The sequence below is a fragment of the Schistocerca serialis genome, chromosome 3, assembly GCF_023864345.2.
Source record: "Schistocerca serialis cubense isolate TAMUIC-IGC-003099 chromosome 3, iqSchSeri2.2, whole genome shotgun sequence".
Classification (NCBI taxonomy): domain Eukaryota; kingdom Metazoa; phylum Arthropoda; class Insecta; order Orthoptera; family Acrididae; genus Schistocerca; species Schistocerca serialis.
In genome coordinates this window covers 900,062,334-900,088,028 of record NC_064640.1, presented here as the reverse complement: position 1 = coordinate 900,088,028, position 25,695 = coordinate 900,062,334, and positions in this window count along the sequence as shown.

Here is a 25,695-nt window from a genome sequence, read left to right as displayed (position 1 = left end):
CCATCGAAGCGGCGACAACCGTTCAGAGGCACGACTCCGAGCCTGGCGCGGTGAATGAAGCGCCAGTCTGCGAAGCGAGTGTATTTGCCTCCCGCCATGAAGTGGTTGGACCTGTGGACTCCCTGGTGCACTCGAATACCTTCCCCTGGTCAGGTTTTCTGAGTAGGAGGTTGGGCAGGCGCTGCCTCAGACACTCGCGGAGCGTCCGCGAGAGAAGACGTTTGGCGCCCCCTCCCACCCGGACATGCTCGACGCCAGTGTTGGCGGTGCGTCCCACGCTGCCATCATCGTGCTGCGGTCCATCGCCGCCATCTTCGAGGTGTCGTGTAGTCCCAGGCGCCGCCCCCTCCGTGGCCGGCTGCGTCACCCCTCCGATGCCGCCGTGTTCCGCGTCGTCAGCGATGGCGGGTCGGCCGTTGACCTCCACCTGCAACTCAGAGAGCAGTTCACTCCAGCGCCAGGTGACGCCACGCGGCGCTAGGCGCTAGGCGCGTCCACAGTGACTGGATGCCGCCTCCGTCACGTGCGAGGTCACCCTCAGTGCTGCCGCTCAGGTAGGTGGCCAAGTCGGGTCGACTCGGCTCCCTCCCCAGTCGGCGGCGCGCGGCCGTAGATAGAGTGGCCCAGGCGATGTCGCGGACGGTGGCGTCGTCGCAGTGCAGCATGCGGAAGCCGTGGACGATCGTCGAGATGACCGCAGCGTCCGCGAGCGGCGTCAGGCCGCATCCTCCCTCTCCCAGCGCGAGGCACAGCTGTTCAGTGGACGCACGCTGTGGAAGGAAGAGCCATGATTTGACAGCCGCTTTCACTGCCTTGTCGAGTGCAGATAGCGGCCCCTTGCGTACCGCTCCGCCCCGCATGACAAAGTCAAGCCTAGGGAGGAGGAAGACACGCACAGCGTCAGTCTTCTGCCAGGGAGCCAGCAGGGAAGCGTCCAGGTGCTGCAAGTCACGTCGAATTGCCGCGATCGCATCCGTTGGCGTCTGCGAGACTTTGTACCCGGTGGGAACGCCAAGATGGAGGTAGGCGTCACCCGCACCGAGCACGGCTGGTTCTCCCCCTTGCAGGGCGAATACCGAGCCTAGTGTCTGCCGACGGCGGATGTGAAGCGTGGCACACTTCGACGGCTTGAAGGTAAGCCCGGCCCACGTCGCCGCCTCACCCACAACATTGAGGAGCGTCTGCATCGCCTCTGAATCCCGCGCCAGAAGCACGATATCGTCCGCATACGCCAGTGCACTCACACTGACGCCGCTAAGCGGAATACCACACTCATTTCTGAGCGAGGTTGCGGCGCGAAGTACCGGCTCGAGCGCGAGGTTAAAGACGATGGGCGACAGTGGACAGCCCTGCTTGACCCCCGCCTGGATCTCTATCTCCTCCGTTAGTCCGTCAGATGTACGGACGCGGGTGGAGCAACCATTGTACATATCGGCAATTAGCTGATGCAATTGCTCTGGCAGTCCCATCCTGCTCAGTACTCCAAGGAGGTGAGCGTGAGGCACTGAACCGAAGGCATTCGCCAGATCAAGCCAAGCAAAGCATGCTTGGCCTCCCCTGCGCCTTGCATCATCAATTGCCGTCTGCACAATGAAGTTGTGCTCGTAGCAGCCTTCAAACGTGCGGAAGCCCTTCTGTTCTGGGGAGAGCAGGTTCAAACGCTCTGCCCAGAGATAAGTGCGGTCCGCAACGATTGCAGCAAAGAGATTAGAGATGGTAGAGCTCAATGCTAAAGGCCGCCAGTTTGTCACGTCCGAGACGTCCCCTTTCTTGTGGATGAGGACGGTAGTGGATATTTTCCACTGCACCTGAGTCTTCCGCTCATTCCAGCAGCGCGAGAAGATCTTAGCTAGCACGTGGCAGCCAGGATCCTCACGTCGCAAGTCCGAGTAGGTGACTCCGTCTGACCCAGGAGCAGTATTGCTCGCCTTCTGGAGCCGCTGTTGCACCTCTGAGGGGGTGATCGGCGGGCAGGACCTCCTCGCTGACATCAGGAGGCGTGGTGGCGGCAAAGTCCGGGACAGCAGCTGGTGCATCTGAAACAGAAAAGTCAGATTTAGCATATACTTTCTTGAAGTGCTCCGTGAGCACGTTGCCATCGATTTGGCAGTACGGCGACGTCTCGCCAAGGACGCGCTGCATCGCCTTGCGCCGGTCTGCGCGGTACAGCTTCTGAATCTCAGACGCTGCATTCGCGTCGTACCGACGCTCGGCGGCCGCCGTGCGCCGTGCGCCACGTCCACCGCGCTGCCCACCGCGGCCGCGTGTAGGGGCAGGGGGAGGGGGATTCGCAGCAGCGTCGGCGCGGCCCTGGCCGCGGTGCGCTGCTGCTGGTGGCCCATCCTGTCGATCTCCGGCTGCCTGGCGTTGTGGCTTCGTCTCGGCGATCTCGGAGATGAAGTCCTCGACGACCGCGACGAATGCGTCCCACGGCTGGTCGTGGGCGCTCTCCAGGGCCGCCAGCCAGCACCGCTGCCTCTCCGTTAGCCGAGCGTCGGCTGGGGCAGGGGAGGGCGGAGCTGCCTCGGTTGCGCCCTGTACGGAGGGTACAGGAGGGTTGGTCAAGTTTGGTGGAGGACAGGAGTTTTGCGGCGGAAGGTTGGGAGTGGGACGGTTGTTACGGCGTCGGCATCTCCTCTTCTTGCTGCCATGTCTCGGAGATGCAGCTGCAGTCCCTCCGTTCACGTCGCGCCGCCCCGTCGTCTGCGTCGGTGGTGGTGCCGTGCTGCCATCTGGCGTGGGTCTCGCAGTGCTGCTTTCAGTCGCCGCGCCGGTGACAGGTGGCGCAGCGGTAGCAGCGGGGGTCGGTGTAGCTTGCGCCGGCCTGGCGCTAGGGTCGGGCGCACCGCGGCTGGTGTTCGCCGCGCCGCCAACAGATGGCCCAGCGGTCGCCCACGCCCTGTCGCCGGAGCGAGATACACGAGGTGTAGCTCGCGCCGGCCGCCCAGACGCGGCCCTGAGATTTACAATTTTGTTTTGGTTTGTGACCGGCCGGTGACCGAGCGGCTCTAGGCGCTACAGTCTGGAACCGCGAGACCGCTAAGGTCGCAGGTTCGAATCCTGCCTCGGGCATGGATGTGTGTGATGTCCTTAGGTTAGTTAGGTTTAAGTAGTGCTAAGTTCTAGGTGACTGATGACCTCAGATGTTAAGTCCCATAGTCCTCAGTGACATTTGCCATTTTCGTTTGTGTAAACTTCACGAAAATAAATACATTTCTTTCATGTTTTGGTCATATAAGCAATCTTTTACATTCATACATGAACTCCTTAATTACGAAACATTTGTGTTTGTTGGTGATCTTCACTTTGAACAGTTAGTATGAGCTACGTCGTTGTTACGCGATGTACGCTGCGTGTGTCCCTTACACACAAAAAATACAATTCGAAAATTTGTCCGATACATCAAAATAATCGGTTGTGGTCCCACTATAATCTGCTCCAATTTGAACCGAAGGTTTGAGTTATTCTGTGCTTGAACATCTGTTGGCAAGGAGCTGCATTTGTTTTAAAAACGCCATATAAGACTAGACGGTGTTGAAGAGCTGACGCAGCAAATATGCTATCTCAAAACCCTACCCAGTTTCTGAAGCCTTTGGAGAACGTTGCTGAAGGTGGGAATCACAAGCCTCCAACAGTTCACGAGACCACATCTTTACGAAACGCAGTACCAGACCAGATGAATGGCGTTAACAGTGTCTTACAAAATAGAGCAGTTGAGTTTCAAATGGCTGTGGAATTTCTGAAATCGTTACAAAACTTCGTAACATCACAAAGTGGAAAAATGACAGCGAAATACACGATGATGGTAACACGGAGGAAACTGTGGTTCGTGGAAGAGAGATGATCATGACTGATATTTACGTACCAATAGTCAAGTTACGCTGAGAATTTCCTCATTGTATAAACGCTTAAAAGAAAGCTCTTTCCTGTATGGGTTTTTCGCTGAGTTCTGAGTGAAGTCTGTTGCCGAATTTAAGGTAGGTGCCCATAGCAACAAATAGATTCCTTGAAATCTGTTCTGCGGACTTTGAAGTGAATTTTGAAGATGAAGTGGTACATTTTAAGTATTTCATCTGGGAAATTGTTAAAAGTGGAGAAAAAAATTCCAGTTTCGTGGTCATATCAAGACGTGTATTAAAAATCAGATTTCCCAAATGTTGTGAAAGTGTTAAAAATTTATTTATACCTCAGTTACGAACGCTAAAAGGTAGTGAATTTATTCAGAACCAAAACTCCTGTAAATTCGTCATCGATCTTCAATGGTGCAAAGACGGCGCGCATAATGACAATTGAAAACGGTGTCTTGTGGAAAACAGACTAAAAAAATATCATGAAAGTTAGTACTGAAATAAAATTACGGAAAGTAGACGTTAACATATTGGCTGAATAAAACCAATTCTGTTTTACGATTTCAATTTCGAAATGTAACACTGTTTAATGACACCTGTAATTTATTTTCTATAGGGTATTATTAATTATTGTTGTTTGTTTAGTTCAATAAACTGTATTTACTAAATTAATCATTTGGAAAAATTAGGAGTTTCTTAGGAGATCGTTATGGACGGCGGAGGGGGCGTTGCGGCTTCAACAAGATGTATTGGTGAAATGGATTTACTGTGTGAAGACTCATGCAAACTTCCATAACACAATTCAATACTACAAATACTACCATGTTTCATTAAGGATTTGCTGTGCTTTCATACCGCTCCACGCTTTTTTTTTTTTTTTTTTTTTTTTTTACTTTATTGTTATTTTAAAACCTGTACAATGCAGGTAGGCTGGCAGCGGCACACTACGCCGCTCTTCAGCCATAGCGTGTTGTTACAAGAGTATAAAACATGGTGAATGACAAAGAACAAAGTGAGGGGCAAAAGAGAGAGGTCACAGAGACATAAAAAACACGGAGTCGTTCACATGTGACGATAACAACACGGAAAACACGTCGGCACGGCGCACAAAACACTGGTGAGTCCGACGGCACAAGTGAACGTAGGAGTGGGATGGCGGACACCAAAAACACTATATGACGTCACACACACGAAGCACAAAAGGCGACGATCTCCGGCGCGCGAATGTTCACTATACGTGTGCGAGTCCGGGGACCTGCCAAGAGAGGAGGAGGAGGAAGGGGAGTGGGAGAGCGAGGGGGGAGAGCAGAGATGCCACGGGCAGGGGAGATAGGGGGGAGGGAGGAAGGGGGAGAGGAAGCCCGGGGGAAGAGGGGGAAGGGAGGGGACAGGGAGATGGAAAAAGAAGGGAAGAGAAGAGAAGGGAGGGAGGGTGCCGAAAGGAAAGGACACGGGAAGTGGGGGGTGGGGCAGGGTCAAAGTTGATAGGAGGGGTAGATGGAGGGGACGAGGACATCATCAGGGAGAGGGAGCTGGCGGAAGCCACCTTGGGAGAGGGTATGGAGGGTGGAGAGATGGAGACCGGGTGGGACGTGCGAATACAGGCGCGGCAGCGGGCGGGGGTGGGAGAGGAGCGAGGAAACGAGCGGGTGAGGAGGATCAAGTTTACGTGAGGTGTACAGGATACGTATCCTTTCAAGGAAAAGGAGGAGGTGGGGGAAGGGGATGAGATCATACAGGATCCGTGTGGGGGAGGGGAGACGGATGCGATAGGCAAGGCGGAGAGCATGGCGTTCAAGGATTTGGAGGGATTTATAGAAGGTAGGGGGGGCGGAGATCCAGGCTGGATGGGCGTAACAAAGGATAGGGCGGATGATGGATTTACAGGTGTGGAGGATTGTGGAGGGGTCCAGACCCCACGTGCGGCCGGAAAGGAGCTTGAGGAGACGGAGTCGGGAACGTGCCTTGGCTTGGATTGTCTGGAGATGGGGAGTCCAGGAGAGGCGACGGTCGAGGGTGACGCCAAGGTACTTAAGGGTGGGAGTGAGGGCGATAGGACGGCCATAGACGGTGAGATAGAAATCAAGGAGGCGGAAGGAAGGGGTGGTTTTGCCTACAATGATCGCCTGGGTTTTGGAGGGATTGACCTTGAGCAACCACTGGTTGCACCAAGCGGTGAACCGGTCAAGATGGGATTGGAGAAGGCGTTGGGAGCGTTGCAGGGTGGGGGCAAGGGCGAGGAAGGCGGTGTCATCGGCAAACTGGAGAAGGTGGACGGGGGGCGACGGCGGCGGCATGTCCGCCGTGTACAAAAGGTACAGAAGGGGGGAGAGGACGGAGCCTTGGGGCACACCGGCGGAGGGGAAAAAGGTGTAGGAATCAGTGTTATGGATGGTGACATAGGAAGGACGGCGGGAGAGAAAGGAACCGATCAGACGGACGTAGTTAATGGGAAGGGCAAAGGTTTGGAGCTTGAAGAGGAGACCGGAATGCCAGACGCGGTCATAAGCGCGTTCGAGGTCAAGTGAGAGGAAGATGGCGGAGCGACGGGAATTAAGCTGTTCGGAAAGGAGATGAGTGAGGTGAAGGAGAAGATCGTCGGAAGAGAAGGATGGCCGAAAGCCACACTGGGTGACGGGAAGGAGGCGGTGCTGGCGGAGATGCTGGTGGATGCGGCGGGTGAGGATAGATTCTAGGACCTTGCTGAAGACCGAGGTAAGGCTGATGGGACGGTAGGAGGAGACGGCGGACGGCGGTTTGCCAGGTTTAAGGAACATGAGGATACGGGAGGTTTTCCACAGGTCGGGGTAGTAACCGGTGGACAGGACTACATTGTAGAGCCTGGCCAGGGTGGAGAGGAAAGAGACAGGAGCTTCACGAAGGTGACGGTAGGTGGCACGATCGTGACCAGGAGCGGTGTTGCGTTTTGTGCGGAGTGTAGCAATGAGATCCTGTGTAGTGATAGGGGCATTGAGTTCCGTGTGTGTAATGTTGTCCAAGTACTGGAAGCCAGGAGCGAGGGGAGGGGAAGAGGTGTCAGTTCGATCGCGGACATCTGGGAAGAGGGAGTAATCGAACTGGGGATCATCGGGGACAGAAAATACATCGGAGAGGTAGGAGGCAAAGTGATTGGCCTTACTAAGGGAGTCAGGGAAAGGGTGATCATCATGGAGAAGAGGATAATAGGGGGAGGGTTTAGTTCCGGTAAGGCGACGGAAGGCCGACCAGAACTTGGACGAGTTGATTGGTAGGGTTGCATTTAAACGGGTGCATGTCTGTCGCCAGTCCCGGCGTTTCTTAGCCGCGAGCAAATTACGAACGTGTCGCTGGAGTTGCCGGTGGCGTCGTAGTGTGTCCGGGTCACGCGTGCGGAGGAAGGCACGGTAGAGACGACGGGATTCACGGAGGAGGAGAACGGCCTGTGGGGGTAAGGTAGGACGGTGGGGGTGGATGGCGACAGTAGGAACGTGGGCCTCCACGGCCTCAGACAAGCTCCGCTGGAGAAAGGAGGCGGCATGGGTGACATCGTCAGGGTGGTGGTAGGTGAGAGGGTGGCTATCGACCTGGGTGGAAAGGGTATCCCGGTAGGCATTCCAGTCGGCTCGGGAATAGTCGTGGACATACTTAGGGGGAGGGTCAGTACGAGGGTCGGGGCGAGGGCGACGACCGTCTGAAACGGTGAGGAGGACAGGGAGATGGTCGCTACCAATAGGCTCCAGGACATCCACCGTGATGCGGCCAAGGAGGTTGGGGGAGGAGAGGATAACATCAGGAGTGGAGTTGGATTCAGGACGGGTATGCCGGGGGATGGGGACGAGGTCACCTTGAAGGGTGGAGAGGAACCGATGCCATCGCCGTAACTGGGCAGCGGAACGACTATGGATGTTGAGGTCGGCGGCGATCACGTAGGAGGAAAAGGTACGATCGACGTGGGAGAGGAAGTCGAAGGGAATAGGAGCGTTGGGGCGGACATAGATGGTGGCGCAGGTAACGGTAAGGCCGGGGAAGAAGAGACTGAGGATCAGGTGTTCGGTGGGGTCGGGAAGGAGAGGTTGGAGCCGAACGGGGATCTGGCGGTGGTGACCAATGGCAACTCCGCCACGCGCAATCGGGAGGGGATTATCGGAGCGGTGGAGGAGGTAGGGCGAAGTGTGGACTGTGTGGTGGGGTTGCAGGAAGGTTTCATTGAGGAGGAAGGCATCCACGCGGTGGGTGGCAAGGGTGTGCAGGAACAGGTTTTTGTTGGCGGGAAGGGAGCGTATGTTGTTGAAAAGGATACGTTGCTGTCGCGCCATGACTGGGATTTAAACGAGGGTGTCAAGACGGGAGAAGGTGAAATGGGCCTGGTTGTTGGAGTAGGTGGCGTACATCTTGAGTTGGAAGATGGAACGGGCAGCAAGGGAGATCTGCTGGAGGGTGTGAGGGCGCTGAAAGGGATGAACATTCTGGAGGACGATGGTGAGGAACCTGATGATGTCCTCAGCGGTGGGTGGGGGACGAAGGGAATTGCCAGGAGGGGTGGGGGCGTCCAGAGGACGGACAGGTACGGTGAGTTCAGGAGTGGTTGGAGGGGGTCGGGCTTTACACTTTTGGGAGTAGGTGGGATGAGGGAGATTGCAGGTATTACAGGAGGGAGGGGATTGGAGGTTAGGGCACTGCCGGAGGAAGTGCGCCTGCCGACAATGCGGGCAGGTGGGGGCCTCGCGGCACTCAGCTGTGGGGTGCGCATTATCGCGCAGACACCTCTGGCAGCGCAGGGATTGAGGAGGGGAACGGGAAGGGTCGACCTTGTACCGCTGGTGGAAGAGGAGGGCACCCTCCTTCAGGAGACGGTCAATGGAGGGGGCGTCCTCAGAGAAAACCCGCATAAGGCGGGTGGGGCCGGCCGAGTTGAAAATGCGGCGGACCGCCCGCACCTCCAGTGTGGGATGGGCCTGGAGCTCCGCCAACACCTCCTCCTCCGTGATCGACGGACTGAGCCGCGTGATCACGGCGGTGAGGGTCGGCGGGCGACGCGGGGGTTGGGGTTGGCGGGTAGGAGATGGAGAAGGAGCAGGGGTAAGGGAGGCGTTGGGACCAAAACGGGTGATGGGGAGACGGGAGAGGATGTCAGTATGGAGGGTTGGGCTGGGGGAGGAGATGAGAACAGAATCTCGGCGAGGAGTGAGGAGGGAGATGGGGGCACCAGGACAATGCTGGCGAAGGAAGAGGGTGAGGTTCCGGGCTTCAAGGAGAGAGGGATCAGGACGGGAGAGGAGGTAGCGGTAGGAGGAAGGGAGAGAGGAGGAGGATGAGGGGGCAGGGACAGGCGGGGAGACTTCCATGGCATCAAGGGTGGGGGAAGGAGGACGAGGTGCAGCCTTTTTGGAAGCAGAGGAAGCAGGGGTGCCACCGGGGCGCTTGACGGCGGTGGAGGAGGTGTGGGGGATGGGAACAACGGGAATGTGGCGGGGAGGGGCAGGTCCCGGGGCCGGAGTCGGCGCCGGAGATGGTGACGGTGACGGTGAAGGCGACGATGACGATGACGGCGGCAGAGGCGGCGGTGATGGCGAAGGTGACGGGGAGAGCTGGGCGTGGGCAGTGGCCCGACGGGCCACCACCCGAGCTGGAGCTGCAGTGACAGGCTGGGGGAGTGGGGGGAAGGGATCAGAACGAGAGGAGCGGGAGGAAGAAGCGGGAGAGGGGGCGACAAAGAGAGAGGGTGAAGGGACAGTGAGGAGAGATGGAATGGAAGGAGGGAGGTGGGACTGGGCACACCAAGTTATAGTGGTGGAGGCGGCGGAAGGGGAGGTATAGACAATGGCGGTGGTGGTAGTAGTGACAGTGGTGGTGGGGGCGGACATGACGGGAGAGAGAAACAAGAACGAACAGAACGAAGAGGAGAGGACAGAAACCGGGGACAGACAAAGACGAATACGGATGAAGACGAAGACGGCCGTAGACCAGGGTCAGGACGGCGGCGATGGTGGCGACCAGGAGGCACCGGATGGCGGCGGGCACCGGCGGCGGCGGCGGCGGCGGCGGCGAGCACCGGCAGGCGGCGACCAGGCGGGGGCGACGGGCGACGAGCCCCGGCAGGCGGCGGCGGCGGCGGCGGCGGCGGCGGCAAGGACCGGCAGGCGGCGACCAGGCGGGGGCGACGAGCCCCGGCAGGCGGCGGCGGCGGCGGCGGCGGCGGCGGCGGCGGCGGCAAGGACCGGAAGGCGGCGACCAAGCGGCGGCGGCGGCGGCGGCGGCGGCGGCGGCGGCGGTGGTGGCAAACAGACGACACGGCAAGGATCTTCCACGTCGAAGGCGCACCCTGAGAGTAGCCCAGGCAGTGAAACTCTTCGATGAAGAAGAGAGGGAATCCAACCCTCGAATGCCGCTCCACGCGCTTCAGACGGCTATTCATACACTACAAAAATAGCGATACAAAACGAGCGTGTAACTACTGCAATGAAATCACTTGGCTTTTTATTTCCATGGACGAAACATATCTTAGTTTAATCAATTAAATTCATGTTTCACTGAGTATTGTGTGTTCAATGTGATGCGTTATGTGGAATTTCAATAGTGTAGCAAACGTGTACGTGCGCAGAGTTGAGTTGATAGCCGCCAACACGAGTCACACTTAGGTGGTGTTTCTCAACTGCTAAACGAGATGGCAGCACGGACAGCCCGCAAAGAGTACTGTGGCCGATGTGCAGTGAGGAAATTTCGGCCGGTGTGCGCACGCCATGCAATCTTTCTTAAACGATTTTATAGAAATTATTCAGTAAAAAAAAAAATCTTTTTGCGTTACTTATACCTTTACATGTCAGATCCACTATGCCGTGTCCAGAAATTCGTCAATGGTCATAGTTATCGTGATATTTGCGCTTACGTAATACACTGCGTAAATTTCAAAAAAAGTTTGCAACGAAAATCAGGGGTTTCTATGATTTTGCCTTTGGTGCATATTACATTATATTTTATTGCGTCGGAAATTTAACTAACATACTAAATCTTTCTATAGACTTGGGTAGAGGTCTTGATCATTACCAACCTCGACAAAATTGATCTGATATAACACACCCATTTGCGATCACGCAAGCCAGCGATAAAGCCAGAACGAAATATCCAGAACATTCCTCATAATTCATAAGCTGTTTGAGGTATCAAAATGATCTTTTTGCAAAAGATAGCACGCTGAGAGGAGACTATTTTTTCATATGGTAATACAAAATTTCAGATTTAGCATGTTATTCCACTCACTACAGACCTTTTCGATGGAACTACGTAATTATTTATAAGGGCCATCGATAGCTGATGAAACGAGAAATACTGTGGATTTTGGATCAACATTACTGAAGACCTTACAGAGGATGTGCTTTCTCATAAGCTATTGACCTTACTTTTCCACCATTCGTCACTTAAAATTAATAAACCACTGTTTCAGAATTTTGTAGTAGTCTACACAACAAGTAGCATGTGCGCCAAAATATTATCTCAAATGTGCTATGGCAAAAGAAGCAAATTTTAGCATGACAATAAAAGAAATGAGTTTCCTCCCCTCCCCTCGGCATTTACCTTACAGCACCTGCCCGCAACCTCCACCACTATCGTTCTCAGCACGCAGGTCTTGCCGACTGCGCATCGGAAGGTCACGATATTCTGCGTGCACTATACATCCTATCACTGATGAAACACTAGTGTCTCAAAATCAGAAGTAGGTCTGGCAGTTGGCTGAAACAGGAATGTAGAACCTTGACTCCCCTCGCTCGCCACATTTGCGGCGCTGTATTGAATTCAACAAATATCGTTTCTTTTTGCATTACAGTGCGGTCATTGTAGTTATGGGATAATGATATGCACATATACAAATGGCGGTAATATCGTGTACACAACATTTTTCCAACAACAGTTAGCGTCACCAATTCCCATTTCTACCACAGGGAGACCAGATGTACGAAATCAGAAACTGAAATGAATCTATGTTTTGTGGAAACTTTAGTTAACACTACCTTTATGTGCTAGATTTGTGTTAAAATACTTTGTTTACACTACAACTACGCAGCTCACAGTACCATTCTGTTGACACTCACTCAAATAAGAACTCTTCTATTAGTAATAGAGCAAATATTTTATTTTTTGTGGTTGCTACATCCAAACAAATGAGGAAAATGATTTCTAGTTTTGCGTTTTAATTTCAAACATTGAAACTTTGTTTTAATTTCGTCTGTAAATACAATAATCTTTTTAGAATTTGTGTGAAAATTTTGCAGTGTATTACATGTAGTGACGTAACGTGCGATTCTTACAGTCTAACACTAAACTTGTGAACATTGTGACCTGAAGCAATAGACAATGCACAAAAAAGTGCGAGTGACAAACTCCTTGCTATATGAAAGCGTTGCATAGTACCAAACACAGAACTTTATTTATTCAGTATGACCACATTTATTCTCCATTTTTTTATGCTGCACGTTACTTAAAAACGTGCTGTTTCAAAATATACGGGATATTTAACAAAAAACGGGACAGTGTACGATCATTACTCTCTTTGTCGAAACAATGGGACGCTTAAGCTAAATGATAATCACATAAAATATAGGGCATCTGGTCACCCAGTTCAACCTCACCCCTTCTTCAGTCACAACAGGCAATCCTACCCCCTCGCTATTACGCACCAGTCCTCCATGCTTATACCGTCACATTCGTACCTTCCTCACGGCCGACCTTTCCCCCACAACAGACTCCTTAACTTAGGGCACGTCTTCCCGGTTCTTAATGCTAGGAAAGTGCTTTTTTTTTAATATCAGTGTTTCGGCATAAAGTTTTACATGTTTTTAAACGTGCGCTAACTGTGCTTCGTTTTACCTTTTATTGTTACTGTTTCAAACAGATAGTGGAAGAGGTACTTCTAAATTATTTCTAAAAATTACGATTTTGTTTTTCACCTCTACGAAGTTTCAGATTCAATGTAAATATCTCCCCAACTTATTTTCCGTTTCTTTTTCACGTCATTTAATTTTTGTCAATCAGCTGATTCAAATCAGTACTTTAATTGCCACTGAAACTTTGTGAAGATGTGAATTATCTTGAAGAAAGATGAGTTTTTATTTTCTTTTGTAATTCACGCCTCATCTTAATATGTTTATCATCTCTCACTCTCGCACTACCAAATGCTATTAAGCACTATCGTTTTACTCTTTGCAGGTTAATCAATATAAAGAATCCATTTTGTGTACCATACCTGTAAACACTCACAATTCAGGCTTTTTTGACAGTTGAAACCGATTTCATCCTTTCGCTGCAAAATCATCAGCCTCGACTTAGTATTTTGATTGGTCTACATTTCTGACAGCAAGTGAGGTGGTGCAGTGATTAGCACACTGTACTCGTATTCTGGAGGATGACGGCTCAAATACCTGTCTGGCCATTCAGATTTACGTTTTAAGTAATTCAGGGGTACTTCTCCAAGTAAATGTCAGAACTGTTACTTTGAAAAAGGAACAACCTACTTCCTTCCATATCCTTTCGAAATCAGGCTTGTGCTCCTCCTTTCATGACCGCAGTGTTGAGAGAATGTTAAACACAATTCTTCCGTTCTTCATTTGTGATGCATCCTTGTCTTATTCACAGAAACAAACTGAAATACAAAAACATTTAATTCTCTTTAAAATGTCCCAAAAATACTGAGAAATAAACTTCGGTTTTAACTTCAGTAAGAAGTAACATTTTTCACGATCATTTTACGCAAAGCTTTCTACTAGTTAATTATTTATATAAAATGTACTGCACTCATCTGACGTGTTGATGGCATTAGGTATTTCACAGAGCTGTAACTGCTGATCGTAGAGGTCATATATGGCACTTTTTCAATGTTTTAATCCAGAGATAGCCCTAACCTATCGGTTGCAGAGATGTGCGCACTTCCATAGCATTCCCAGCTGATGTTCATGCTAGGAAGACAAGCTAATCCAGCTTTAGTCTTCAAAAATATAACAGGGGTCTTTATTTTGTTTTATGATTTACACAGAAAGACATGTTTTAGAATCTTCATTTATTATCACACATAAAAGACTAAAGAATAATCCGTTATTCAACTTTAAAATAAAAATATTTTCAGTTAAACGTTGAGTCTGAAGTGTGAGGATGAGTGTCACTCATGTAACACTGAACTGTTGTCCATGTCTGCTTGTAAAATAAAATTTATGATAAGGCAGGTTTGGGCATAAATGTCTAATTAGCTTAGGGGAGAATGGTGCACTCAGCCATCGGTGCTCTGTGTGATGGATGCCCACAGAACACCTCCCTCCCCATATTCCTCCACCTCACACTTCATGTAGCGCGGCTGTTTTCACGTGTTGTTGCAGTTTTGAAACGTGCTACAAGTGAATCACGCTGAAGAGTGGCTACATTCGAATTGAGCTGTCCATTCCTTAACTGTTTACAATAAAACAGTGCACTCTGTATATTTCCTCATCGCCTTTGGATGTATTACGGTTGGTGATAAACTATTCAAAATGAAGACATTCGAGATGGTGCAGACTTTCAGTTTATCTATTCGGTCGAAATATATATAGCAACGCAGCTTCAGAAAGTTAATATGTATGAAATAGTTTCACAAATCAGATTGACAATTGATGTACGTTATTGTTCAATATAAAGAAAAATATCAACAAATTCATTGATATCACTTCCGTCTCTGTATCCAACGAAGAAATTTCGCACCTCAGATACGTATACAGCCAACATAAAAATTGTACGATGCGGTGGAGGCAATAGAAAAGGACAGAATGACATGTTACACCACCCTTCTTTTCTTCAGACATAAAACACACTCAGTAGCTGTACTGGGTGGTGTTTTATACACTACTGGCCGTTAAAATTGCTACACCAAGAAGAAATGCAGATGATAAACGGGTATTCATTGGACAAATATATTATGCTAGAACTGACATGTGATTACATTTTCACGCAATTTGGGTGCATAGATCCTGAGAAATCAGTACCCAGAACAACCACCTCTGGCCGTAATAACGACCTTGATATGCCTGGGCATTGAGTCAAACAGAGCTTGGATGGCGTGTACAGGTACAGCTGCCCATGCAGCTTCAACACGATACCACAGTTCATCAGGAGTAGTGACTGGCGTATTGTGAAGAGCCAGTTGCTCGGCCACCGTTGACCAGACGTTTTCAATTGGTGAGAGATCTGGATAATGTGCTGGCCAGGCAGTAATCGAACATTTTCTGTACCCAGAAATGCCCGTACAGGACCTGCAACATGCGGTCGTGCATTATCCTGCTGAAATGTATGGTTTCGCAGGTATCGAATGAAGGGTACAGCCACGGGTCGTAACAAATCTGAAATGTAACGTCCACTGTTCAAAGCGCCGTCAATGCGAACACGAGGTGACCGAGACGTGTAACCAGTGGCACCCCATACCATCACGCCGGATGCTACGCCAGTATGGCTGTAAATAGAACCTGGATTCATCCGAATACATGACGTTTTGTCATTCGTGCACCCAGGTTCGTCGTTGAGTACACCATCGCAGGCACTCCTGTCTGTGATGCTGAATCAAGGGTAACCGCAGCCATGGTCTCCGAGCTGATAGTCTATGCTGCTGCAAACGTCGTCGAACTGTTCGTGCAGATGGTTTTTGTCTTGCAAACGTCCCCATCTGTTGACTCAGGGATCGAGACGTGGCTGCACGATCCGTTACAGCCATGCTGATACGATGCCTGTCATCTCGACTGCTAGTGGTACGAGGCCGTTGGGATCCAACACGGCGTTCCGTATTACCCTCCTGAACCCACCGATTCAATATTCCGCTAACAGGTATTGGACCTCGACCAACGCGAGCGGCAATGTCGCGATACGATAAACCGCAATCGTGATAGGCTACAATCCGACCTTTATCAAAGTCGGAAACGTGATGGTACGCATTCCTCCTCCTTACATGAGGCATCACAACAACGTTTCACCAGGCGACGGCGGTCAACTGCTGTTTGTGTATGAGAAATCGGTTGGAAACTTTCCGCATGTCAGCACGTTGTAGGTGTCGCCACCGGCGCCAACCTAGTGTGAATGCTCTGAAAAGCTAATCACTTGCATATCACAGCATCTTCTTCATGTCGGTTATATTTCGCATCTGTAGCACGTCATCTTCGTGATGTAGCAATTTTAATGGCCAGTAGTGTATAATAACACATGTACATGAAAGGTGTGGTGTCAGGCAATCGGTGATGGTTAGCACCTGTGACACTGAATCTGGATTTACATCCGGATCTACGTCTGTACAGTGTGTTGAAGAAGGTATTTGGAGCACGGATAGGATATTCCTTGTTACCCGCTATGAGCCTCTACAGCTGAGAGGGCGACCTGCCTTTATGTTCCCGGTGCCGCAAGGGATTTTCCCTTTGTGAGAGGGCTGGAATTAAAGAGCTACTGGAATGAGGAGTAGCGGCCCCCAGCTCAGCAAAGTCTACAATGGGCGGAAGAGTGGTGTGCTGAAACCCCACACACCTTAATACCGCATCCAAATGGCACCATAGGCTGAGGATGGCATTGTGGCCGGTCTGAGGCAAGAACAGTGGATCTTTCCTGTTCAAATGGTTCAAATGGCTCTGAGCACTATGGGACTCAACTGCTGTGGTCATCAGTCCCCTAGAACTTAAAACTACTTAAACCTAACTAACCTAAGGACATCACACACATCCATGCCCGAGGCAGGATTCGAACCTGCGACCGCAGCAGTCGCACGGTTCCGGACTGTGCGCCTAGATCCGCGAGACCACCGAGGCCGGCGATCTTTCCTGTCTGCCATGTTTGCATTCATGAGTGGTGTGTAGGAAGATCGACTGTTGGTAAACTTCTGTACGAGTTTTAATGTCATTTTACCGCCATGGTGATTTTGCTAAATATGCAAGGCATTTTCGGAAAGTAATTGTACTAAATGTTTATTTTTTTCTGAAAAAATACAGGACATCGTTAATAAATTTCTTGACTACTTTTTCACATAGTCGCCGTCCTGTTCAATGCAAGTAGTGAGCCGTGGCACAAGCGTCTTTGTGGCATCCTCGAAGAACTCTCACTTCAGAACCTCTTTCTGCACCTGCTTGTCGGTTAAAAAATTTAATGCCATTCACGTGTGGTTTCAAAATGGCTCTGAGCACAATGGGACTTACTGCTGAGGTCATCAGCCCCCTAGAACTTAGAACTACTTAAACGCAACTAACCTACAGATATCACACACATCCATGCCCGAGGCAGGATTCGAACCTGCGACAGTAGCGGTCGCGCGGTTCCAGACTGTAGCGCCTATAACAGCTCGGCCACCTCGGCAGGCCGTGTGGCTTCAAGGAGATGAAAAGATAACCTGAAGGCGCGAAATCAGGGGCTCTGGAAGAGGGCTCAAACATCCCAACCAGGTGAGTCCATGGGCACTTTGGTGGCTAAGACTGTGTGAGGACAGGCGTTGTCGTGTAACAGGCACACTCCTCCCGTTAGCACTGCCCTCCTTCTGTTTTGGATACTCCTTTGAGTTTTCTTAGGGTCTCACAAAATCGTTGTGCATTGACGGTCTCCCCCTGAGGCAGAAATTCGACCCAAATGGTACCTTTTCGGTTCCCAAACATTGAGGCCATAATTTTTTCCCGAAATTGTTGTTTTGAATATTTTGGAAAATGAGGAATTAGTGTGGCGCCACTATGAGACTGTTTCAGGCGTGTAATGAGCCACCCACGTTTCATTTCCAGTCACAATAGCGCTCAGTAATTCCTATCGTTTCAGTTTACGTCGCTCAAGAAACCTGATGGCGCTACTGACCCACTTCTTCCGATGCTGCTCTGAAAGATATCTTGCGCACAGTTTCCGATGTTGTTGTTGTGGTCTTCAGCCCTGAGACTATTTTGATGCAGCTCTCCATGCTACTCTATCCTGTACAAGCTTCTTGATCTCCCAGTACCTATTGCAACCTACATCCTTCTGAATCTGCTTAGCGTATTCATCTCTTCGATTCCCTCTACGATTTTTACCCTCCACGCTGCCCTCAAATGCTAAATTCGTGACCCCTTGATGCCTCAGAACATGCCCTACCAACCGGTCCCTTCTTCTTGTCAAGTTGTGCCACGAACTCCTCTTCTCCCCAATTCTGTTCAATACCTCATTAGTTATGTGATCTACCCATCTAATCTTCAGCATTCTTCTGTAGCACCACATTTCGAAAGCTTCTATCCTCTTCTCGTCCAAACTAGTTATCGTCCATGTTCCACTTCCATACAAATACTTTCAAAAACTACTTCCTGACACTTAAATCTATGCTCGACATAAACAAATTTCTCTTCTTCAGAAACGCTTTCCTTGCCATTGCCAGTCTACATTTTATATCTTCTCTACTTCGACCATCATCAGTTATTTTGCTCCCCAAATAGCAAAACTCCTTTACTACTTTAAGTGTCTCATTTCCTAATCTAATTCCCTTAATTCGACTACATTCCATTATCCTCGTTTTGCTTTTTGTTGATGTTCATCTTATACCCTCCTTTCAAGACACTGTCCATTCCGTTCAACTGCTCTTCCAAGTCCTTTGCTGTCTCTGACAAAATTACAGTGTCATCGGTGAACCTCAAAGTTTTTATTTCTTCTCCATGGATTGTAATACCTACTCCGAATTTTTCTTGTGCTTCCTTTACTGCTTGCTCAATATACAGATTGAATAACATCGCGGAGAGGCTACAACCTTGTCTCACTCCCTTCCCAACCGCTGCTTCCCTTTCATGCCCCTCGACTCTCATAACTGCCATCTGGTTTCTGTACAAATTGTAAATAGCCTTTCGCTCCCTGTATTTTGCCTCTGCCACCTCCAGAATTTGAAAGAGAGTATTCCAGTCAACACTGTCAAAAGTTTTCTCTAAGTCTACAAATGCTAGAAACGTAGGTTTGCCTTTCCATAATCTCTTTTCTAAGATAAGTCGTAGGGTCAGTATTGCCTCACGTGTTCCAACATTTCTACGGAATCCAAACTGATCTTCCCAGAGGTCGGCTTCTACCAGTTTTTCCATTTGTGACTCGGCAGTCTCCATGAAGAGTTATTTCGATTTTATGCACCATCTCATCAGTCGAAATGGAAGGTCTTCCACTCCTCTGTTTCTCATGAACGTGTGTTCCACCTCCTCTAAACTCCGTGCAAAATTTTTGGAAATTTGTGGTAAGGTCTTATGGGACCAAACTGCTGACGTCATCGGTCCCTAAGCTTACACACTACTTTATGTAACTTAAACGAACTTACGCTAAGGACAAAACACACACCCATGTCCGATGGAGGACTCTAACCTCCGACGAGGGGGAGCAGCGCGAACCGTGACGAGGCGCCCGAGACCACACGGCTACTCGGCGCGGCCTAAACACCGTGCACCACGATAATACACTTGCTCTGTTCATAACCCCTTCGGCGTAAACATTTCAGCGGTGTTATTCCTCACGCGAGTAGGAAGTGGGTCACACGAAGTGGCTCGCACTTGGCGAGATTTTTATCGGCATCTGTCAAGCAAGTGGACACTAAAACGGCAGTTTACATACTACCGTGCTCCTGCGATGCTCGCTGTTGTCAGGGGATTCCCTCTACCACTCAGTCTTGCAAACCTTAAAAATTCTAAAAACCACAGTCCGTTATGGTAACAGTACACTTACTTTCTGGACATGCCTCGTATGTGCGTTGAAGAAGTACGTTCCCAGAGTGAGATTTTCACTCTGCAGCGGTGTATGCGCTGATATGAAACTTCCTGGCGGATTAAAACTGTGTGCCAGACCGAGACTCGAACTCGGGACTTTTGCCTTTCGCGGGCAAGTGCTCTACAATCTGAGCTAACCAAGCACGACTCACTGCCCGTCCTCACAGCTTTACTTCTCCCAGTATCTCATCTCGAAGGGGAGTTTCTGTAAAGTTTGGAAGGTGTAGACGAGATACTGGCAGAAGTAAAGCTGTGAGGACGGGCAGTGAGTCGTGCTTGGTTAGCTCAGATTGTAGAGCACTTGCCCGTGAAAGGGAAAGGTTCCGAGTTCGAGTCTCGGTACGGCACACAGTTTTAATCTGACAGTAAGTTTCGAAGAAGTACGTTGCCCGACCCTTCTCGGAATATACACCCACGAAATTTTGACCCTAAATCTCACCGACGTGTACAACGTGTATCTCTTAACGTCTTCCACTAGGGTTTGTTGAGCATCTCCGCATCACTACGACACTTACTAACCAACACTTAACGCAGTCCAGCGCTCTGCTTTGAATCTTCTTTATCTCATCTACTGATGCTAACTAGTAAGAGTCCCACACTGACGAGCGATTCTAGAAAATCGTCTGAACGAGTGATTTGTAAGCCACTTCTTTTGTGGATGGAGTACCCCCATCAATCAAACAGTCTAGAGACTGACTTTATTAAAAAATAGAGAAAAGTTAAGATGGTGGTTTCAATACTTCAAGTGTTCCACATAATCTCCCCTCACTACGATTCACGGAACATTCATACAACCATGTGGATCTGTCAATGTTCTTCCTTGGGATGTTGTTCAGTTCGTCACACTGGCTTGACTGTCGGTTATGCCATCAAAGCTTTGACCCTTCATGTGAATTTCTGCACTTTGTAGTAGGTTCATGTTGATAATATCAAGTCACTTCACCCATGATGCCTTTTTTCCAGAAAAGACTATACTCATTCTGGAAAAAGTTTCGTTTAGAGATGTTCAGTGCGCGTTGCTTCATTGCGATTTATGACAAGACAACGCTGACACAGCACGACCGTACATCCACTGCACAGCACCGCCAGCTCACAACTTACTGGTCGAAAACACATCTCTTGTTTACCGTTGTTCATCCAGCTCCCACCATAGTCACAGCCCTAACGTCGCCTACACACTGAGGTGACAGGAGTCATGGGATAGCGATAAGCACATGTACTACTACAGATCATATGCATGGTATATCGGATTTCGTAAATCGTTAGGGAATTCAGTATTCCGAGATCCGCAGTGCCAAGTGTGTGTCGAGAACATCAAATTTCAGGCATTACTTCTCACGAGGGAGAGTCGGAAAGCGTCGGATGCTCTTTAAGACTAATGGCAGATACTGTTGTCTGTACCAAAGTATCAACGCCAAAACATAGTAAGAATCTGCTGAACGACCTGGCAGAGAATTGATGAATGGTCCAGGCTCTGGAAGTTGACCCTGAACGTAAACAAATGTAACATATTGTACATACATAGTAAAAGAAATCCACTACTGTACAGCTACACTATTGAAGACAAATGGCTGGAGACAGGATCTGCCGTAGAACATCTAGGTGTAACTATCCAGATCGACCACATAGAACACACAGTCGGAAAAGCCGACAGAAAACTCATATTCTTCGGAAGAATCTTAATGAAATGTAACTCATCCACGAAAGAAGTGGCTTATAAGGCGCTTGTTCGCCCGATTCTTGAGTATTGTTCATCGATCTGTGATCCCTATCGGGTAGGACTGATAGAGAGACAAAGAAGATCCAACGAAGAGCGGCGGGATCGTTTAGATGGCGAGACAGAGTTACGGAGATGCTAAACAAACTCCACTGGCAGACGTTACAAGAGACGTTGTGCATCGTGGGAGATTACAAGTGAAATTTCGGGACAGCACTTTTCAGGAAAAGTCGGACAACGTATTACTTCCCCCCCACACACACATCTCGCGTATTGACCACGATGAGAAAACTCGAGAAATTAGAGCCAATACAGAAGCTTACCGACAATCATTCATCCCAGGCACTATTCACGGGTGGAACAGGGTTGGAGGGATCGGATAGTGGTACCCAAAGTATCCCCCACCACACACCATTAGGTGGCTTGCGGAGTATGATATAGATGTAGACGGACAACGCAGTGGCCAAAGGCGATCACTTAAAGGCCGAGAGCAGCAGGATTTGCGTAGAGTTGTCAGTGCTAACAGACAAGCAACACATTTTGAAATAACCGCAGAAATCAATGTGGGACGTACGACGAACGTACCCATTAGGACAGCGTGCCGAAATATGGCGTTAACGGGCTATGGCAGCAGAAGACCGACGCGAGTGCCTTTGCTAACAGCACATCATCGACTGTAGCACCCCTCCTGGGCTCGTGACCGTATCGGTTCGACCCTTGACGACTGCCGGCCGATGTGGCCGAGCGGTTCTAGGCGCTTTAGTCAGGAACCGCGCTGCTGCTACGGTCGCTGGTTCGAATCCTGCCTCGGGCATAGATGTGTGTGATGTCCTTAGGATAGTTAGGTTTAAGTAGTTCTAAGTCTCGGGGACTGATGACCTCAGATGTTTAAGTCCCATAGTGCTTAGAGCCATTTGATTTGAACCTTGACGACTGGAAAACGGTGTCCTTGTCGAAGGATTCCCGCTTTCAGATGAGAGAGCTAATGGTAGAGTTCAAGTGTGGCGGAGACACAAAATCAAGAACCCAAGTTGTCAACAAGGCATTGTGCAAGCAGTTGGTGGCCCCATGATGGTGTGGGTTGTCTATACGTGGAATGGACTGGGTCCTGTGGTCCAAGTGAACCCATCATTGAGTGGAAATGATTAAGTTCGGCCATTTGGTAACCATTTGCAGCCAAACAACGATGTAATTTTTATGGATGTCAGCGGTCCACAAATTGTTCACAGTTTGTCTGAAGAGCATTCTGGATAATTCGAGCGAACTGTTTGGCGACACAGATCGACAGACCTAAATCCCATCGAATATTATGGAACATAATCGAGAGGCAAGTTCGCGCACAAAATAATGCACCGGCGAAACTTACGCAGTTACGTACGATCATAGAGGCAGCATGTGTCAGCCAATTGTTGAGTCCATGCCACGTCGAGCTGCAGCACTACGCCGGGCGAAAGGATGTCCGACACGTTGGGGCGAGGTATCCCATGACTTCTGTCGCCACACTGTAAGCCAAGAATGAAATTCGTACATCCATAGATGAAATGGAGGACCGTGGGACGTCAGCTGGTATAAATTTATATCAAAAATGAAGAAATTCCTCCAGCTGTATTTTAAGGTGTCGATTTTATTTTGACAACTAGTTTCAACGTTGTAACAACGTCATCTTCTGGCCCATACACTTGTTGACGTCAACTTCATGCGGCTGATACTAGAAGTCAGTGGTGAGATACGGACGTGCTCCGTATGGAAGGTAACACTGGCCACACAGACATGCCTTGCGCAGAACTATTTCCAGTTCCAAGGGACTCTTTATAAACAATTAGATGGCTTAGCTATGGGTTCCCCTCTTAGTCCACTGTTGGCTAAAATATTTATGGACCATTTTGAACAAAATTTTCTAAAAATAGAGCCTTTGAGTGCAAACATCAAATACTGGTTTAGATATGTAGATGATGTCCTGTGTGTGTGGACTGGTGCTAAAAGACAACTCAACACATTCTTGAAAAACCTAAACAGTCAACTTAAAAATATCCAGTTCACTATGGAGATTGGCAATAAATCCATAAACTTCTTAGATCTCACCATTGACATCAGTACACACACACACACACACACACACACACACACACACATACACACACACACACTGTTTCAAAATTTACAGAAAAACAACTACTACAGACACAGTAATACCTTCTTGCTCTCAACATCCCATAGCTCACAAACATGCAGCTTTTCACTCAATGGTACACCGTCTCATATCTATCCCCATGTCCAGAGATGATTTTAAAGCAGAGTTAGATACAATAAAATTTATTGCCACAGCCAATGGCTACAATCGAGTTCTTATTGACCACATCTTGCACAGGAAACAAAAACGGAAAATTATACCCACCCTCTATGCCCCACCTGCTTCCCCATCCACTGTCTGCAAGAAATCGTGTACACTACCATTTCTAGGTCAGGTATCACAGATTGTAGTCAAAGCACTGAAATCCTGCTAAATATAGGCTTTCCTACTACGTCAGGAACACGACAGTCCAGTGTGTTTTTAATAGCAGAGACAAGATCCAGTTATTAGCCAACAGTGGGGTATACAAAATCACCTGTTCTGATTATGACAAATTTTACATTGGTCAGTCAGGCAGAGACATACCAACTAGGCTGGCAGAACATGAACGCAGCTGGAGGTTGCAGAATTCAGACTCTGCATTTGCTGAGCATGTACTGAGTGATGGTCACAACTACCAGCCAGTGTCCCATGTACTTCACTTAGCAAACAAAGGCCATAAATTCAACCTGCTGGAAGCCATGGAAATTAACAAATATCTTGCTCACAGTCCAGATCTCATCCTTAATGGCCAGACACAGCTCAACACTTCCCCTCTCCTAAACTTCATATAATCATCTTTGTTGTTCATTAATTCCCACACTCTCTCTTCCTACATATTCCCATTTTCCTGTATTCATTAAGTTGTTTTGTTTTGTTGAAGTTGTCTTTGTATTCCACATAGACTGTAGTTTCAATAGTTAAGGCTTTCTTTTAACTGGTACTTGTATTACTGTCCATGTTTAACACCCCTTGTAGTTGTCTCATCAAATACTGTTCATATTTTATTTTGCTCATTTATTTAATGAAAACTGTTACACAGCCACTGCTTTGATTATAATGTTAATGTTAAAATGCAGTACCACCACACTCTCAAACTGTAGGTTTCCTCAAACACCTCCATTTTCCTGCATTTATTTATTTCTGTGTATCTTATTGATATTGCTGAAGTTCCTTATGTATTCTGTATTTACATTGATAACTGTCTCTTCTTTTAATTGGTTGTGTATCACTCACCATATTTCAATACTTCCTGATGCAGCCTTGTCTAGTACTAATTTTATTTTATTTTATTAGTTTTTAGAATGAGATTTTTCACTCTGCGGCGGAGTGTGTGCTGATATGAAACTTCCTGGCAGATTAAAACTGTGTGCCCGACCGAGACTCGAACTCGGGACCTTTGCCTTTCATGGGCAAGTGCTCTACCATCTTTTTTTTCTTTTTTTCTTTTCTTTTTTTTTTCTTTTTGAAAACCCTTTAATAAAATGGAACTACAAAAAAAAAAAAAATAACAAGTGCCACCGCCACTTTTCATCCTACAACAAAAAAATCTGGTCCACTTCAGGCGTTGACTCCTGACTAAACCTACCCCAGAGAGCTGCCCATATACCAGGGGAAATATGGGAAATCAAGGTTAGGGCTATCCTTACAAACAAAACAAAATCTTCCTTTTTCTGAATTTTATTTTTATTGTTTTTATGTTTATTTTATTTAATTTTTTACTTTTCTTGTTTAATTTTGTTGTGTAATTGATCAGAGGCCTTCTGCGCCCCGCTGGTAATATGTTGAGTCACGTCTTCTCGAAATTGATGTGTTCCGTTCAACTGTTCAGAAATGATCATTGGTTCAAACAGGAAACCACCTTCTCTCTTGGCTTAACACATTCCAGCTGCGAGGCGGCTCGTGGAAAGCACTCCCAAGGAAGTTCGAGAAAAATTGTCTGTATTTTGGGTGACGGACAACGACATAATGACGGTCATTGAGGTAAGTCCAAAAATCGAGTACAGAGTTTACAGTTTGTCCAAATAAGTAGTAAATGGCATGTCCGCGAATCCAATTCACAGCATTGGTCTTTGTCCGAGGAAAATAGTCGCGTTCCGGACATAATAATGAAAGGGGAGTAATCCGATCCGGAATGTCCCGCGTTAGAAAAGCCACAATACGTCGAACCAAGTGCCAAACCTCCGCCGCCGGTCCGCAAACAAACCTATGTTCATCATTGTCTGGCGCTCCACACGTGGAACATAGAGGTGATTGGGCGAGGTGGATACGAGAAGGCGAAATTGGTTGATTTGCTTACCATTGACAGTTAGGTAC